Source organism: Gouania willdenowi, chromosome 6 (assembly GCF_900634775.1).
Source record: "Gouania willdenowi chromosome 6, fGouWil2.1, whole genome shotgun sequence".
In the NCBI taxonomy this organism is placed as follows: domain Eukaryota; kingdom Metazoa; phylum Chordata; class Actinopteri; order Blenniiformes; family Gobiesocidae; genus Gouania; species Gouania willdenowi.
In genome coordinates this window covers 42,498,166-42,513,737 of record NC_041049.1, presented here as the reverse complement: position 1 = coordinate 42,513,737, position 15,572 = coordinate 42,498,166, and positions in this window count along the sequence as shown.

Sequence of the window (15,572 nt, the reverse complement as noted above, 5' to 3'; positions counted from 1 at the left end):
GTTTCCTTTTGGAGGCGGAGCCAGGGGTGTGGCCTGCCGCTGCTGCGTTGTTGTTGTGCCGAGGCGGAGTGTGCGTCACCACCTCCTTTGTCCTGGAAACCACTTCGGAACCGGTGAGAGCGTGACTGGGTTTACTGGCCTGTGATTGGCAGAGAGCCGACGGCGGCTGCGTCGCACAATTCAACGACTCGTTCTTTGCCACCTTTTGAGCCGCATTGTAAAACTCACGAGGTTTTTGATTCTTTTTGTTGGCGGACGCTCGTTTCTTCGTCACCTGTAAGGGGATGAACTGGTTGTGTGAACCGATGGGCACGCCTGGTGCTGGTTTCGCTTGTTTCCGGCAGATCTGATGGCAATACGGCCTCCAACTAATAAAGGAACCCGTAGACCAATCGATATGCGGGTTATGTCGGAGAAGCCAAGGGAACCCCAGAATAACAGGACGTTGTGGTGTCTTCAGAATGTGAAACTGGACAGTCTCATGGTGCCTGCCAGCCAGTATCAGATGAACAGGAACTGTGCGATGTGTGATAGTACCCAGGAGTCTGCCTTCCAGAGTATTAGCAGGAACAGATGCTGGAAGAGGAACACTTTCGATCTCTAATTGTTGGGCCAGGTTTTCATCCAAAAGGCAAATATCAGTGCCTGAATCTATCAAAGTAGCCAGGGTGTGAGTACCACGTTTGAGCACCAGGCGAGCCTGGAAGTGGGGTCGTTTGATAGGGGATTCTGTGGAGGAAAGACTCATCAGTACTCCCCTTTCTACTGATGAGCGTGCCCCTTTTACTGGACATCTGAAAACGTAATGGCCGGGCTTTCCACAGTAAAGGCAGAGATTTCTCTGGCGACGATGTTCTCCCTCCTCTGGCGAAAGACTGGTTCGGCCCACCTGCATAGGCTCGGGACCACCATCGTGAGGAGCCGGAAAGTGGTTTTCATCTACCGGAGGACGTGGTCGTGGAACAGGAAGTCGCTCAGGAATTCTGTGCCTCTTTTCTTGCCGTTGGGCTTGGATACGATGATCCAATCTGGTGGCAAGCTCAATCAATTTATCAAGAGATGAGGGAAGGTCATGTGAAACCAGCTCATTTTTGATGTAGTCATTCAGACCCAGGAGGTAAGCATCCGTTTGGGCAGCGGCATTCCACTGGCTCTGAAGGGCTCGGGTCCGGAATTCAATAGAATAATCAGAAACAGTGCGGGCCCCTTGTCGCATCCCTAGTAGACCTCCCCCTGCGTCCGGATCTAAAGAGGTTTCATCGAAAACTTTACGGAGTTCATCCGCAAAGGCCTGGAAGGAAGAACAAGCAGGTGTCTGTCGCTCCCACTCTGCCGTTCCCCACAACCGAGCCCTTTCAGTCAGATGATTAATGGCAAAAGCCACCTTGGCCCTCTTGGTGGAAAATGTATGTGGTTGTAGGGCAAAGAGTATGGAGCAGTTTGTCAGAAAAGGATTACATCCTTCAGGGTCACCACCATAGCGCTCTGGGGTACCCACTCGAGGTTCAGAGACTGGTAATGGAGGAGCAAGATCAGCGGGGGGCGGAGCTGGTGCAGGATTGGGATCACCAGCAGTGACTAACTGAGTGACAGTAACTGCCAGCTGTTGGATCTGAGCAGACAGAGTAGCAATGGACTGATCATTAGCTGCAGCTGCCTGATGAACATTAGAAGTAGCAGATTGTAACTGAGCCTGATGTTGCTCCATACACTTCTCAAGTCTGTCTAGCCGCTCCATTGGGCTTTCCTTCTGTGATGCTGAGTTCATATCTGGCTAGATGGTACTATCACAGGTATACAGAAGAACTAAAATGCAACGCAGGAAGGAATAGACAGATACTGAAATATCTAAATAAGATTGAATAAACGGGCCCTGCACCAAACCAGGAAGACAACTGAAATATTCCCCACTCGGATTTGTTATTTAATAAAGAACTCAGATTCCACACTTAATAATCAAAAACAGGAACTCTCAATTCCCCACTTTAATAATCAAACTCAGGAACTCTCAATACTTTCTAGGAGTTTGAAGTCTCTCTTAACAGGTTGACCATCTAGCAAGAGACTGACAGAACAGAGGGAGTATAAGTAACCTCCTCCAACTTGACGAGGGAATGGGGAGCAGCTGTGGAGAGCAGGAAAACTGGGCAGGCAGGAAAACATGGACAGGAACAGGTAAAACCAAGGAACAGGGAGTGAATAAGGAGGTAAACCATAACTAACTAAGCAGACTCATGACAATCTGTATTTCAGTTGTGTACTCATGTTGTCTATGTTACCAAGAGAGAAGAAGTGTTTAACTCTCACCACTATGTGGCGCAAGTTTTTTTTTTGGTCAGGGACGCATGCTGCGTCATCACATTCAGGGTTTGTGAGCACGCCCAAAAGTTTCTTTTTTTCTTCTCTCTTTTTTGCCATGTTCAGTGCAAGTGTGTGACAAATAAATATGCCAAAGAGGCTAAAGAAGAACATTGCCTTCGTCATGTATTTCCTCCGAGTTCAGCGCTGGTGAAGCTGCAATGCTCAACAGTGTGTGTGTGTGTGTGTGTGCGTGGGTTCGAGAGAGCGCTATGATAAGATCAGTGTGAAACTGTGTGACTGCGATCACTTTAGGCCTGATTAGAATTTGAGATCCAGAGTACCTCGGTTCTGATGGGTTCGTAGTCGGTGGTCCGTCTCTGGTGGCAGACAGGTTGTTGAAGAAAAGTCTGAGGAGCAAAACTTGGTTCTGGCTTGTGATAGGACCAATGGCCCTGTTCCTTGGTCAGCGTGTTTCACAGCTTGTTTAGCCGGCAGGTTTCCACTGGTTCTGACTTGTGTTCTTCACCACGGGTCGAAAACGGCCCTTGCGTGGACTTCATCAGCGCAACTTGCTTTGCTCTGGCCTTCAGACTCACTTCAGTTCCTTCAGGCTTGGTTCTTGGTTCAGTGTTCAGCTCCTTCAGGCTTGGTTCTTTAGGTTTTATCTCTGGACGCGCAAGCTTGTTTAAAAGGTCTAATGAAGTAAAACACTTTGAAGTTACAAAGAAAATAAAAGATTAAAGAAGACGTACATAACACTGCAGTGGGCATCTTAGCACCAGCACCAAAATTCAATGATTTGAATTTTGCGCTTTGGTTTTGTCGTGGTCTAAGCGATTGGTCGACGTGTTTTTGGGAGCCAATTAGATTGCTTTGGATGTTTTGTGGGTTGTGGCTATCATGTATGTGTGATAAGCAATGAATGAATGAGAGATCCTTTTGAACAAGTGAGATGTATTAACTGCTTAACATGATATCCATTTATGCTATATACCTTTTCATCTAAAAGCTTTGTATAAGCCTTTTTCTGTGACTTAAGTATATGACGTTTACTATCTTAACAGTTATCTTTGTGGACCTGCTGTTTGCATGTGATATTGCCTTGTGACTCATCAGGCCATAAACTATCTAACGCCGACCTTCATTCATTGTCATGTGAGGACCACCATAATGGACAACTGTTGCTTCCTTTCTTTATCTAAGGCTAAAGTCTTAGACCCCACCCGTTGGTCTCAAGTCATATAGGCCTTTTTTGGCTGGTTTTATTCAGAGTAAATCTGACCCCGGCTGCTCTCACAGGGCTTCTGCCTCAGCCCTGTTCTTTTGATTCTGCTTGTGTTAATAAACTTTGTATTATTATGCGAGCCAGTTTCATCAACGATCCCTTTTTTCCACACTACACCTTTTTCATGGTCCACATCATAAACTGGGGGAAACCACGACAAGAAATATGAATATAACTCAGAAACCAGCTAGATTATAACTTTCAAAATGAGAAAAAAGCAGAGATCATATTTTCCCGGTTATTCTGACGCCAAACATGATATACTTTTTGTAAAGTTAATGAGAAATATTCTTTAGGAACACTTTTACTGTAAAAATGATTATATGATCTTATTCTAAGAATGTCCTTGATTTCCTGTGAATAAAGAGGGTTAGTGGCAGTGTAGAAAAATACATTTCAAACTTTATCAAAATTTGTGTCCTTTTAGGATGTTTCATTGTTTATTCTTGGGGAACAGTAGAACACAAAGGGAAAGGATTCTGCCATGTGCTTCAAGGAGGAGTGGGGGAAGAGCAAACAGTTGTAAATTCCTGTACTCAGCTCCTTTGTCTTTGTTGGAGAGGAGAAAAAGGGGAAAACTCTTCCTGACTAAATGGTCAAGAAGTGTGCTGCACCTATGTAATTAAACTCTCAAGCTCTTGCTTGTGTCACTCTCAATGCAGAGGCAGAAACTTGGTGACTTTTCTGGTTTTAATCAAAATTTAATATAATCCACAACCACAACCCGCTCGTGCTCAAAAGTTTTCATTTAAGTTTTCCCAAATTCATTCGATGAAATAAAATTCTTATCCTAACCTTAACCCTACCTAACACCACTACATCCCTTCACCTATCCCAAAAATTGTCAACCTAGCTCCAAAGGTGTCATAATTTATCAAACACTTAATGACAGCCTTCATGACACCTTATTCATGACAGATAATGAGAGCATTATGAAAGCCTTATGTATAAAACTTTAAAGTCCGTGTGTTACGTGCAAGTGAACTTGACACTGTTGTGATCCTCCTCTGTTTTTTTTAGCAGGCTAATCAGCTGGCTGCAGCTGTGCTCACCTGGCCTCGTTAGAGCCCTGCAGTACATAAGGGCTTGATCAGCACACTGAAAGGAGGTCTTCAGGACAGTCTTCAGAGGAAGTTTTGATGAGCAGTCGGGAGAGAGCTGTTTTGCATGGTGGCCTTACCTTTTGTTTGGTTCTCAGTGTGGTGGTAAGGTGTAGGGTTAGGTAAGACGAGGTACATCTTACATTTTACACACCTAAGAATTTTGTGTCTAGAAACACTAGGTAAGTGGTTGGTGCCACCCCATGTATGTTTTGGCCTTTTCTTTAGTTAGTTAGTCAGGATTTTAGTTTGTTCTTTTTCATATTGTAGTGCAAGAGTTTGCTAGGGCCTGGTTTGTTTTGTTGTTTTCATTTCTTTGGCACTAACCTCCCAGTCCTCACCTTCCCCACCTGGGAACTGTTCGTCCTGTTGTAACGACGAATAAAACTCTGTTAAACACTGAGCTGTCTTTGCTGCTGTTTGGCCGTCTGTTGCTGTCCGGGTGCCCTTTTTGAGCACTCAGGTCGTAACAAGTCGTAACACCGTGTAAAGCAGAAATGACTTTGTGTTATGAGTTTGTCACACATGAAATGTGGCACTAGTAGCGGACATGTTTTATTCCCAGAGTCCAAATATGTGGTTTGTTTTCAGCTAGGGGCCGAACTGCGCCAGCTGGAAGTTTGGTGTGCTTCAGCAGCAGGGTTGGGTTTATGCTACTGATGGCTCGGTTAAGTAACGCAGCTATGATTTCTGACCCACCCATTAAATCCTGAACACAGAAATTTAAGAGAGTCTGTGAAGCCTAGCTCCACTATTACATTATAAATGGTTGAGTGGTTTTTACATGTTTTAAGGAATACATTTAAAACCTATTTAATGTGTTTTGAAGAAAATGGCAGAATTTGCTTTACACAGACTTTAAGTAAAGTGTTGCAGAAGTTTTAACTGTCAGCATCCATCTTAAAGCAGTCGGCTATTTGTTTCGACCAGGAATCAACATGGCTTAAATATGAATGCCAATGTTGGTATTTGTGTTGTGTCCTTTTTGTGATGCATACTTGACCAAAATTTAAATTATAAATCAAAGCAACATACAACATGAGCAGTTAGGGTTAAGGGACTTGCTCAACATCCTACAGTGAAGGCCTAGGTTGGATGGCACCCATGATGGTATGTATGTTCACATACACCTGTGGGAGGTTGTGTGTGCAGGATGACAGGCAGAATTTAGCCTGTTAAACACATCACAACTGGAAAACTATCATTTATAGAAAAACTGGGCAGTTTGTGAGAATCACTAGGCTTTAGGCTACGAATGAGTTAAATTTTATGTTTTAAGAGCAAAAGGTGTGCCCAGGAGGATGAGAGAAAAACCATGGATTGTAAGCAGTGGCCTGATGATTTTTAAATGGACACAACCCTGTAGATTTGAGGGATTACAGTGCATAAGGAAAGTATTCACAGCGCTTCGCTTTTCCCACATTTCATCATGTTAAAGCCTTATTCCAAAAGGGATTCAATTCATTTTTTCCTCAAAATTCTACTAACAATACCCCATATTGACAACATGAAAAACATTGTTTTTAAATGTTTGCAAATTTATTATAAATAAAGAATGAAAATATAACATGTACATAAGTATTTGCAGCCTTTGCTTAGTACTTTGTTGTGGCACCTTTGGCAGCAATCACGGCCTCAAGTCTTTTGGAATATGAAGCCACAAGCTTGGCACATCTATCTGTGGCCACTTTGGCCCATTCCTCTTTACAGAACCTCTTGAGCTCCATCAGGTTGGATGGGGAGGGTCGGTGCACAGCCATTTTCAGATCCCTCCAGAGATGTTCAATAGATTCAAGTCTGGGCTCTGGCTGGGCCACTCTAGGACATTCACAGAGTTGTCCTGAAGCCACTCCTTTGATATCTTGGTAGTGTGCTTAGGGTCGTTGTTCTGTTGAAAGATAAACCGTCGCCCCAGTCCGAGGTCAAGATCGCTCTGGACCAGGTTTTCTTCCAGGATGTTTCTATACATTAATGCATTCATTTTTCCCTCAATCTTGACTAGTCTACCGGTTCCTGCTGCTGAAAAACATCCCCACAGCATGATGCTGCCACCACCATGCTTCACTGTAGGGATGGCATTGGCCAGGTGATGAGCGGTGCCTGGTGTCCTCCAAACATAACGCTTGGCATTCACGTCAAAGAGTTCAATCTTTGTCTCATCAGACCAGAGAATTTAGTTTGTCATGGTCTGAGAGTCTTTCAGGTGCCTTTTGGCAAACTCCAGGCGGGCTGCCATGTGCCATGTGTTCCAAACTTCTTCCATTTACGGATGATGGAGGCCACTGTGCTCATTGAGACCTTTAAAGCAGCAGACATTTTTCTGTACCCTTCCCCATACCTGTGCCTTGAGACAATCCTGTCTCGGAGGTCTACAGACAATTCCTTCGACTTCATGCTTGTTTTGTAGTCTGACATACACTGTAGCTCAGGTGTTGGGTTCCCATCTTTTAATCTGCACAACAATATTTGTCCTGTCTGCTTTAATTTGCCACACCAGATTATTAGCTACTGAGGACCACACACTACACGACTATTTGAACCAACTGAGGTGATTAAACGCTCAAGCCTTTGCTTATGTGTCACTCTCAATGCAGGGGCAGAGACTTGGTGACTTTGCTGTTTTTCATCAAAGTTTTATAAAATCCATAACCACAACCCTGCTAGTGCTCAAAAGTTTTCATTTAAGTTTTCCTAAATTCATTTGATGAAATAAAATTCTCAATATAATGTACATAATATACAATATAATATACATTTGTCTGTCCTGCTTCCCGTAGCAGCTCAGAGTGTGTTTACAACATGGCGGACACCGCGGGTGCTCAGTGGTCTCATAAATCCGTGTTTGTAGTGATGCATCAAGAAAAGAAGCCAACTGGAACAGCAAAAGAGGAAACACCACGCTCACTGCTGTTCCAATATACTTGTCCACCTCCCCCTCGACAAAATCACCGTCAACCAGCCACGGGAGCACATAGACATTCAGCGTTGTTAGAGACTTTTAATGCCATAATCTAAGTTGTTGGACTTTTAAATGCTTTTAATCCTTTCATTCTATCCTACCCGTTGTCTAACTTCATGATTTACAACTCCCAGCAAGTTTATCCTTCCATGTTGAAGTGTCAAGTGTATCTGTCAAATTAAAGCACATGTATTGAGTGTTGTATATTATGTAGAACACCATAAATAATGACTTTGCTTCATTTGAGCAACTTTACTGTCTCATTCTTTAAGTTACAGGGGGGCTGAACATTTTATGCTGCATTTTGGATTTATTTTGGCAGGTCCATAATACAGCTTTTAAAACTTATGTTACAGAAATGGAAAAAAATAAATAAATTAATAAATAATAATAATAATAATAATAATAATAATAATAATAATAATAATAATAAAAAGTTCGATTGGTACATTTGTTGTCATTCTTTATTTTTTAAGCGAAACTCGAAACATTCTATATATTTAATCCTTTTTTTATATTCTCAATATTCTCAAACTCTGCTCATAAATTTGGCTAAAACATTTTTCTAATCCTTTATCTGAATTTTTTTTTTTTTAAATCCGTTTTCCGAATTATTATTTTTTTTTAATCCGTTTTCCCAATTATTTTTTTTTTTTTTAATCCGTTTTCCGAATAATTTTTTTTTTTTTAAATCCGTATTGTTATTTTTTAAATCTGTTTACCAAAATTCATTTAATTTCTCATTCTCAGTCATGTGACTTTTGGTTGACAATCAGCTGTTTGGAACGTTGCCTATTTAAATATAAATGAAATGAATGGACAAACCAAATAATAACAACTCTGTAGTCATGGGCAGAGTTCCAAACAGCTGATTTGCCAACCAAAATGTGCTCCTCCTTTTGTTCTACCTAACGCTGTTTGATGGCATGAACAATGGCTGATTTAGCCCCCTTATTACATTTTTACCACCTTATTGGCACAAGGAAATTTTAGCTTTTCTTCAAGTGGATGCATATAACATGAGTTTGTTGAGTCTTCGTAGACGCCTTTGGAGTTTAGGATTGTTTAGGCGAACAGCCAAAACGGACCTGCTTTATCTTTTCCTACAGGCAGAATTGGATTCCTACGGGATGCTGCATGGATATAGGTTTATGCACTTAAAATGCATACAGTCTGGGTTGGTGGTGTCCCAGAGAACAGTGAGATACCTTCTTGGAATACTCGATCCGGATGGGGTTGAGCTGAGGTCACGCCATCCTTTCAGGAGATGTGTATATACAAACCCAGGGCCAAATTTCTTATGGCAAGTGGATTCTTACGATAAACTGAAACCGTATGAAATATGTATCAATGGAGCTGTCGATTGATTCTCTCGTATGGTTATCTGGTTACATGCGTTTTCCACCAATAGCAATCCCAAAGTTGTAGCAGGATACTTCATAAATGAAGTTACAGAAAGACTAGGAACTGCTGCAAGAATACGATCAGACATGGGCAAAGAGAACCGTGTACTCGAAGAACTACAAAGGTTTCTGAGAAGCAACCTCAAAGACAACTTTTCCGATGCCTGTTACATCACTGGATCTAGTAACCACAATCAAAGAATTGAGCAGTGGTGGGTTTTTTTTAAGGAAACACCATGCACAATACTGGATGGACATTTTTCATGATTTGAAGAACCAGAATCTATTCTTAGGAGACTTCCTCGACAAGAATCTCCTGCAGTTCATGTGTATGGAAATAATAGAGGTTAATCTCCATGATTACCAATTTTATTGAAGTCTTAGTTTGTTATTAATTAAGATGTGCTGTATACACGCGAGTGTCACGTGACTTCCGAGCGAATTCTCAGGAGGTTAAAAAATCATACTAGTTTAAAATGTCCGTTATCTACAAATGATCCCTTAATCTACTAGTTTAGCAGAGGGAAATCCACTAACATGCTTTAATGCACACATTAATGGGTTTAGATACACTGATAATAATGATAACATCCAATATGATTTAGGGCTGGGCAAAAAAATTCGATTTAATCGATGTATCAAATTTGTAGATGAAAACAATTTTTGTTTTTCAAACTCGAGTTTAAAAACAAAAAAATTCTATCTTATTTTTTTGATATTTTTTTTTTCCCTTCACAGTTTTTTCAGACTTTTTCGCGTTTCGTCCTTGTGGGTTACCGTTGCGTGCTCTGAGCCAGCCCCAACTTTGTTTACATTTCTTTATCCTTTGAGTAGCCTAAATGTGTGCCACAGCCATGTTTCATCTTTTATTCGCACTATGCTGAGATGCTAAGGGAAAAGTTTATTATTTTTTTAATTGTAATGTTATATAAAATATGTAGTTATCTGATTTCTTAATCAGAAAATTTAAGCTACTGTGAAGTTGCTGTTGCACTTTTGCTTTAACCTGGGTTAAAGCTTGAAATTGTTGAAAGACTTCGGGTAACATCATCTTTCGTACGGATAGAATGCCGGTATATGGATACCTATTACATACTAGGAGACACTTACTTTTGTTTTGAAGCTAACAGCTAGCACTAAATAAAAGTTAACATAGCACCATCATTTTGAACGAGCCTGCTCCAAAAATAATAGACCTGTCAGTAGTAATACTTTTTAGGTGTTTAATTTTTGTGGTGCTGTTTTTTGATACAAGCCTTTAGCTCTGAGATAAAAAGTCCCACCTCAGTGAATACAGACGTTTCCTCCAGTTAAGTATTTACTTCCAACGTAATGTTTTTAACACGTAGCCAATGACTTCCCATCAGTAAATCTCTACTTCAAAAATACAGCCACAAACAAACTGGTTGTAAGCTTCCAGTCCCTTGAAACTTTTAATGTGGTCCATTGTGTATGAGCTAGATTGAAAGACGAGGTATTTCACGATGTCAGGATAAGTCACTCCCGGGAAATAAGAGACATCTTCATTCCATTTGTCAACAGGAACGTTGGGGTCATTCACACTGATCAGACCCAGTTTCTCCTCATACCAACTTCTCTCAGCTTCTGGTAGAGTGTCAACATAATTCGTGGCCTTCGACATATTGAAGCCAAACAGAGACGACCTTCGACAATCGTTTAGCACATGGGCTGCTTTCAATAAGTCAAAAAATAACACTATTATTCAAGTAAACACAAATATATATACACAAACATGTAGCAGGAGCAGAGAAGCGGCGGACAGACAATCAAACGTGAAAATAAAGCGTCTGTTGCAGCTTGCTGCTAAAAGTCAGTGTTAAGAGTTTTGAGATACTCTCGTATTCAGTACCTGAGATTGCGTATAGAGAAACCTATAGTAGGAGGTTTTGCTTTGCTGAATCAATCAATCAATTTATTACAGATGGATAAGACATGAATCAAAAACCATATCAAATCAATAGGAGAACAGGCATTAATCAAACCCACAGCTGTGGGCTTCAGGGTCAGCTCAATTCTGGGCCTCGAACGTAGTTTTCTCAGGATTTTTATTTTATGTTGTCATCTAGCGTTTCTCCTCCCTTGGCTGTGTCATGGCAAATTTGCGGTTGACCTCATTTGGAGACATGATTTATGCTCTTGTTGAATGATGATATCCAGTCAAAGCATGATGATTTTATAAAAAAGGATTTATTATAAACTAAATGAAAAAGAGTACAAAAAAGCTTCCTTTCTGTAGGAACGAAAGGCAGCCCGCAACTACTGAAAAGTTCCACAGCTTAAAGTTTATACAGATAGAGAAAAGTCCCACCCTGATGAAGGAAAAGGAGGGGATCAGATGCCTAACAGTGGAGATGTTGGAGAATGATGAAGAGGTGGACGTATTGAGGAGGGCTGGCGCCACTGATATCTGTCTTGATAGTATGTGTATCTGAATGTGAGTTTGAGTTTGGCTGGTTCAGATGTAGCAGTGTGTGTATGTGAAAGAATGTGAGTTTTTGGTATGAGGCCTTCAGCAGAGACTGTGTTGCTGATACTGTCTGTACTGCTAATCTAACATGACTCAGATGTTCAAAAGTGCAGAGTAATGCCGTCATCGTGTATTAAAATGTGACAAAAATTGTACACACATTTGATGATATAATGAATATAATAATTGCCATAACAGGTGTCACATGTGTCTTCTTTGTTATGATACGAAAGACATTTAGAAATCAAACTCAGTTATTGTAGTTAGTTAAAGATGACATTTACTGTTGAGATAAAGCAACACAAATTATGTACAAGATTGTGATTGATTCATTATTTATAATTTAGGGGTCTATTGTGTCTGCTTTATTAGTTATATGTATACAAGCTGTTTAATGTGTATTAGGTTTAGTATTTAAAATATAATTATTTGTTAATGATTTAAATTTTGTGCATTTTGATCAAAATGTCTTGTTTACTGTTAATCTGTATCCCAGTTATTTTTATCTGAATTGACTCCTTGCTTATGCGGCAAAATGGAGAGATTGTTAGTAATGACAACGCCACCTTGGGAGAAATAGTAATATTTAAAAGAAAATAGAGTACTTAATGATATTACCCAAGCCATTCAGACGTGTTCCCAGTTGACATGTTTATTACAAAAATATATATTAAAAACAGTCTTTATAAAACAAAAGTAAATTAACAACAATGAGCAGTGCTGAGGCTTACTATCGTGGAAGCAATGGTTCAAAGTGGGGGATTTCAGCTACAACCAATCACCACTCTCCACAGCTATAAGAACCGGTCGTCAGCTCCACCTCCTTGCCAGATCGTAGACTCAGTTTCCACTAGCTCAGTCAGATCCTGCCTTCCCTCCACTCCTGAACCAGCCTGGTTTCAGCCACACAGACTACTCAATGAACTACCTGCCTTGCCTGCCTCTTTGTCAGCTCACCGACCTGCCCTGGATCCCCTGTTCTCTCCACGCACCAGCCTGCCTCTGTCAGCTCATCCGGACTCTTCACCTGCAACTGACTAATAAGTACTGGAAATAAACATTGTCATTTCATTCGTCACCAGTCTCAGTCTCCGTCTCTGCAATTGGGTTCACTACGGGATACAAGCCTAACAGTACGATCTGGCCTGGAACATGAACCCAGCAGACATGGACCCTGAGGATTTTTCAACTATTAGAAAAGCCCTTTCCAGCCAAGGCAGTCTTCTAGGACAGCATGAAGACCTTTTGAAAACCCTCACAGACAATAATCAGGCCATCCTCAATCAAATTAGTATCTTGACCAACCAAGTCACCTCGTTAACAGCCCAGCTCTCTCAGGCAGCATTCACTCAGCCTGCCCCTCCCCCACCTTCTCCAGCAGCTGCTCCTCCAGTGTCAGTCATGACTCCTGCGCTTTGTGAGCCTTATGTGCCTGCACCTGAGAAATATGATGGAGATCTGGGTTCCTGCACAGCATTTCTGACCCAATGTTCTTTAGTGTTTGAACAACAGCAACTCTCCTACGCAACTGATCGCTCTCGCATTGCATACCTAATAAATTCTTTAACCGGATCTGCTCGTGCCTGGGGATCTGCAGTGTGGGAGAGCCAGTCAGCCCTGTGTTTTTCTTATGACGCATTTGTGTTGGAGATGCAAAAGGTTTTCGACCACCCTGTTCGAGGTAAAGATGCTGCTAAACGTCTGCTATCACTACGACAGGGATCTCGCAGCGTTGCTGAACTGGCCATTGATTTCCGGACTCTGGCAGCGGTGAGTGGGTGGAATGATGAGGCTCTGCAGGGGGTCTTTCAGAATGCTTTGACTGACTATTAAAGATGAACTTTTTTCCCGGGATGAACCTGAATCCCTTGATCACCTGATTTCCCTAGCAATTAAAATAGACAACCGTCTCAGGGAGCGTCGCAGAGAGAAGGCGGTGAAGACTCCACCTACCACTACAGCTCCCCGGCACTTTCCGATTGAGGTCCTGGAACATCCCCGAACCCCCACGGCTAACCCTGAGCCCATGCAGTTAGGCAGAGCCCAACTGACATCAGAGGAGAGAGCCCGTCGAATGAATTCCAGGTCCTGCCTCTATTGTGGTCAGTCAGGCCATTACATTTCCACCTGCCCAACTCGCCCGGTAAAAGGACCGGCTCACCAATAATGGGAGAGATATTGGTGAGCCGAGCAGACAGTTCCTCTCCCTGCCGCCTGCAGCTCCATGCCTCCCTCTTGTGGCAGTCCCAGTCGTTACCCCTCATGGCATTTGTTGATTCTGGAGCTGACGAAAGTTTTATTGACCGTTCAGTGGTACGACAGATGGCAATATCAACAAAGCCTTTGGATTCCCCAATTGATGCCAAAGCTCTCAATGGTAAACTCCTAGCACGAATAACTCACCAAACTAGACCCGTTACACTCCGTCTGTCTGGGAATCATGCAGAGAAGATTCCACTCCACATCATTGACTGCCCTCAAACTCCTCTGGTCCTTGGAATCCCCTGGCTTCGACAACACAATCCCCAAATAGACTGGACTGCAGGTAAAATCATTTCCTGGAGCAATTTCTGTCATTCTCATTGTTTGCAATCTGCTCTTGTCCCTGCTTTCACTGTGCCACAGACTCGACCTGAGCCCCCTGACCTGTCCCTGGTCCCAGAGGAATATCATGACCTCGCCCCAGTTTTCAGTAAACATCAGGCCTTGTCCCTGCCGCCTCATCGCCCTTATGATTGCGCCATAGACCTTCAGCAAGGTGCTCCTCTTCCCAGCAGCCGGCTCTACAACCTCTCCAAACCTGAAAATGAAGCCATGGAGAGGTACATTCAAGACTCCCTTGCGGCTGGAATCATTCGTCCCTCCTCCTCTCCGGTAGGCGCAGGTTTCTTTTTTGTTGGGAAGAAGGATTGGACCCTTAGGCCTTGCATTGACTTCAGAGGTCTCAACAACATAACAATTAAAAATAAATATCCATTGCCTTTAATAAATTCTGCATTTGTCCCTCTCCACGGAGCCACCATTTTCACAAAGCTGGATCTCCGCAACGCATATCATCTGGTTCGCATCCGAGAAGGAGACGAATGGAAGACAGCATTTAACACCCCACTTGGACACTTCGAGGACCTGGTAATGCCTTTTGGGCTAACAAATGCTCCTGCTGTTTTTCAGGCCCTAGTTAATGATGTCCTCCGAGACATGCTTAACAGGTTTGTTTTTGTGTACTTGGATGATATCTTGATTTTTTCCAAGACCCCCTCTGAGCATCAGCAACATGTGCGCATGGTCCTGCAACGTCTCCTGGAAAATAAGTTGTTTGTGAAATCTGAGAAATGTGAATTTCATGTCCCTGAGATCTCTTTTCTTGGTTATATTGTCGCCCAGGGAGAAATGCAAATGGACCCGGCCAAGGTGTCTGCCGTGACGGAGTGGCCACCACCCACCAACCGTAAGCAGCTGCAGCGCTTTTTGGGTTTTGCGAACTTTTACAGGAGGTTCATCCGGAATTATAGCAGCATCGCTGTTCCCCTCATGGCCCTCACCTCCACTTTGATCCCCTTCTGCTGGACCTCAGAGGCAGAAGCAGCATTCAAGGAGCTCAAGTGCCGTTTCACCTCTGCTCCCGTTCTGGTTCAGCCTGATTCAGACCGTCAATTCATCGTGGAGGTGGACGCTTCGGATACTGGGGTTGGAGCAGTGTTATCTCAGAGAGCTGTGGCTGACAATAAGCTCCACCCCTGTGCCTTTTTCTCTCGCAGGCTCTCCCCTGCAGAGAGAAACTACGACATTGGTAACAGGGAGCTACTGGCAGTCAAACTAGCGCTGGAGGAGTGGCGCCACTGGCTGGAGGGGGCAGAGCAACCATTTGTGGTATGGACTGATCACAAAAACCTTTCATACATCCAATCCGCTAAGCGTCTTAACTCCAGGCAAGCAAGGTGGGCTTTGTACTTTGGCAGGTTTAACTTTACATTAACCTATCGCCCAGGTTCCCGCAACACAAAACCAGACGCTCTGTCTCGCCAGTTCTCAGAAG